At 49.1% G+C, this 3,770-nt stretch overlaps 1 pseudogene; it reads left to right on the top strand.

Annotated features, from left to right (window-relative positions):
* Nucleotides 1-3,231, top strand: part of LOC123050941 (cytochrome P450 89A2-like) — a 6,210-nt pseudogene extending 2,979 nt beyond the window's left edge.
* The last annotated feature ends 539 nt before the right edge of the window (nucleotides 3,232-3,770 follow it).

Genomic DNA, 3,770 nt, shown 5'->3' with positions numbered 1-3,770 from the left:
AAAAAATGTGTTTTCTGTTTTTTTTTCTTTCGCGAGAGTTACGGTTATGCTTCCGCGAGAGGCACGGGTGTGCTTTCGCGAGAGTCACAGCCGTGCCTCCTGAAAATGAAAAAAACGCATTTTCTGTTTTTTTTCCTTTCGCGAGAGTCACGGTTTTGCTTCCGCGAGAGGCACGGGTGAGCTTTCACGAGAGTCACGGCCGTGCCTCTTGGAAACAAAAAAAAAACACGTTTTTTGTTTTTTTTCCTTTCACGAGAGTTAAGGTTTTTCTTCCGCGAGAGACACGGGTGTGCTTTCGCGAGAATCACGCCCTCCTCGAAAACGAAAAAGAACGCGTTTTTTTTTCTTTCGCGATAGTCACAGTTTTGCTTCCGCGATAGGCACAGTTGTGATTTCGTGAGAGGCACGGGCGTGCCTCTTTCGGAAAGGGAAAACCGGTGCTCCCGGTTCAATTTTTTCGTACGGTTTTTTTGCCTTTTTTTCCGTGAAAAAACGTTCGTCAAAACCAATAATATGGGATCTAGTTTTGAAGATCTCGACGCGAGGAATCCAATGATGAAAGCGATTTGAGATTTGGACGCATGTTTGAAAGATAAAATGTTTTGAATAAACGGATCTATGAAAAAGAGAAAATTTCCATGTTGCGACATGTGGCGCGAGTGATCTTTGCAACGAGCACTCCTCAACTACTGATTTCGGTAATCAAGCACTGCATCTGCAATTCCCTTGCAGTTACGAGTCTATACAACATAGTTAATCTAATTTCTCTTCCTAAATTCTGAGTTCGCTAACTCATGGCCTGATTTCTTCGCTCAACTATTCTTTACATACCGCAAATTGCAGCGGCGAGCTGCCTTTTATTCTGTAATGGCATACTAATACTATCTCTGTCCCAAAATAAATATCTTAACCTTAGTATAACTTTGTATTAAATTTAATACAAAATTGAGACGCTTATTTTAAAAGCGAAAGGAAAAACGTGGAAGGGGTGGGTGACGGATTTTTGATGGGCCAATGCGGTCAGAAGCAGGTTTAGGATCGATATAGACTCTCGTAAACCTCTTTCACGTTTGTCTGCGGTTTAAGGAAAAAATCGTATCCGCACCACTGTGCAAACCGATACAAGTCGGCGTTGGATGACTTTTACGGTCCATACAGTCTGGTGCAAACACTTACGGGGCCGCTCGGAGATGCCCTAATACGAATCGAAACTCAGATCGTTTCGCGGGTCTCATTCCCTGGATCACTAGAGAACAGCTAGCGTATCACCGGTTTTGATCTTGTGGAGTGTGCGCTAGATATGGCGCCGAACGTGATCCTCGGGAATCGTTGATATACAGTAATATATAGATAGTTTCTAATTACATACATAGCTGCGTATGAATTAATCGGCGGCTCATGCAGTCTTTTCTCAGCACGGATCGTTGATATAAAAAAATAGAATTTATTCCCCTAAAAAATAAAAGTATAGCCGCGTATGAAATCAATCGGCTCATGCTGCACGCTTTTCTCCACGTTTCTGATCTAATTATCGAACTGCTAGGTGGCACAGCCTCACAAGTGACATGATTCACATTCATTATTTTTTTTCCGGGGGAACACATTCATTAATTTGTTTTTTAGTTTAGCAGCAAATGATTCTAAATTAATTATATTATCGCCTTCTTCCACGTCTGCATTTCGTGTATGCCAGAGACAAAGGCGGGATCTTCCGTGATCCGCCCTCACGTTCTTCCTTCCCAAGTTCCCATGCACCGCCCACGCGAGCGAGACGAGAGACCTATAAAAATGGCAGCCATCTCGCCGACTTAGCTCCACGGCTACCTACAGCAGCAAGCGCCATGGCAACGTTGCACACGTTCTTCCTTGTTACGACTACGATCCTCTTCGCCCTCCTCTTACTCCTCCGTTTCCGCCGTGTTCGGGGCGACGGCAGGCGCCTCCCGCCGGGCCCGCCGTCCCTGCTGCTGCTCTTCAGCGCGGCGTGGCTAGGGCTCACCAGCTCGCCGGCCGAGGCGGAGCCCCTGCTCCAACGCCTTGTCAGGCGGTACGGCCCCATCGTGTCGCTGCGAGTGGGGTCGCGGCTGGCCATCTTCGTCGCCCGCACGCTTCTGGGCGCGCAGCGTGCTCGTCGATAAGCTACGGCGCCTGGCCGACGACGGTGAGGCGCCTGCCCCGGTCACGCCCTCGTTCCAATACGCCGTGTTCTACCTCCTCTTGATCATGTGCTTCGGCGAGAGGCTTGACGAGAAGGTGGTGCGCGCCATCGCCGCCGCGCAGCACGAGCAGGTGCGATACATGTTCGGCAAGATGTCCGTCTTCGCCTTCCTCCCGTCGGTCGCCGAGCACCTCTTCCGCGGACGCGTCCGGAAAATGCTTTCCCTACGCCGGCGGCAGAAGGAGCTGTTCCTACCGCTGATCGACGCGCGTAGGGAGTACAAGGACAAGAAACGCGGCGGCGAGCGCGAGCCGAGGCGGAGCAAATCGGGAACCACGTTGGAGCACTCGTACGTGGACACGCTGTTCGACGTCAGGCTCCCTGAGGAGGGCAACCGTCGACTCACTGATGACGAGATGGTCAACCTCTGCTCGGAGTTCCTCACCGCCGGGGCTGACACCACCTCCACCGCACTGCACTGGATCATGGCCGAGCTGGTGAAAAACCAGGCCGTCCAGCAGAGGCTCTACGAGGAGATCAAAGCCAAGACAAAAGACGGCCATGAAGAGGTCTCTGAGGAAGACATTCAGAACATGCCTTACCTCAAGGCGGTGGTTCTTGAGGGCCTGCGGAAGCACCCGCCTGTGCACTTCGTGCTGCCGCACATGGCAGCAGAGGACGTGGAGGTCGGCGGCTACCTCGTCCCCAAGGGTGCCACGGTGAACTTCATGGTCGCCGAGATGGGCAGGGACGAACGGGAGTGGGAGAAGCCCATGGAGTTCATTCCGGAGCGGTTCTTGGAAGGCGAACAAGGGGTGGACATGACAGGCAGCACGGGGATCAGAATGATGCCGTTCGGCGTCGGCCGGAGGATCTGCGCCGGTCTGAACATTGCCGTGCTTCACCTGCTCTACTTGGTGGCCAACATGGTGAGAGAATTCGAGTGGAAGGAAGCGGCAGGCCACGAGGTCGACTTGGCGGAGAAGCTCGAGTTCATGGTTGTCATGAAGAAGGAGCTGCGCCCACGCCTTGTGCCCCGAAAGCCCAACATGCAAACTGAAGAACACTTGTAATTTTTATTAAGCAACCAGCCACCTCGTTTGATTTTCTTCATTAAAGAAACCGCAAAACATAGTTAACTACTCCCTCCGTCCCATAATATAAGAATGTTTTTGACACTAGTGTAGTGTTAAAAACGTTCTTATATTTTAGGACAGAGGGAGTAGATGATACCAATGCGTTGCGGGCTTGCGGCGGGAATATGTTACAATATATTTCACCAAGGTCTGGTTGTATGACAATTTGATTTAATAATTTATGAAAAAAATAAACATATTATACATTGTATTGGATTATTGTATAGTTGAAAAATATTTATTGAATATATGCTGTCTAATAGTATAACGGATTTGTTTTCTCACGGATGCCTTTGATCAGGTGACATGTGTGAGTGGCTTATGTGTGCATGTTGAAATAAATAGGATTGGTGGAGATCAACTAATTATGAAAAATAATTCTCCTGCATGTCGTAGTGAGCCTTTGATGATGTAGCATGTGTGCATGTTAAGATAACAAAAATAGTAGGGATTAACTATTAAGTTACATAGGACAC

The sequence above is a fragment of the Triticum aestivum genome, chromosome 1A (genome assembly GCF_018294505.1).
Source record: "Triticum aestivum cultivar Chinese Spring chromosome 1A, IWGSC CS RefSeq v2.1, whole genome shotgun sequence".
NCBI classification, from domain to species: domain Eukaryota; kingdom Viridiplantae; phylum Streptophyta; class Magnoliopsida; order Poales; family Poaceae; genus Triticum; species Triticum aestivum.
Note: the sequence above shows the minus strand (reverse complement) of the source record. Positions and strands in the feature narration are given on the sequence as shown.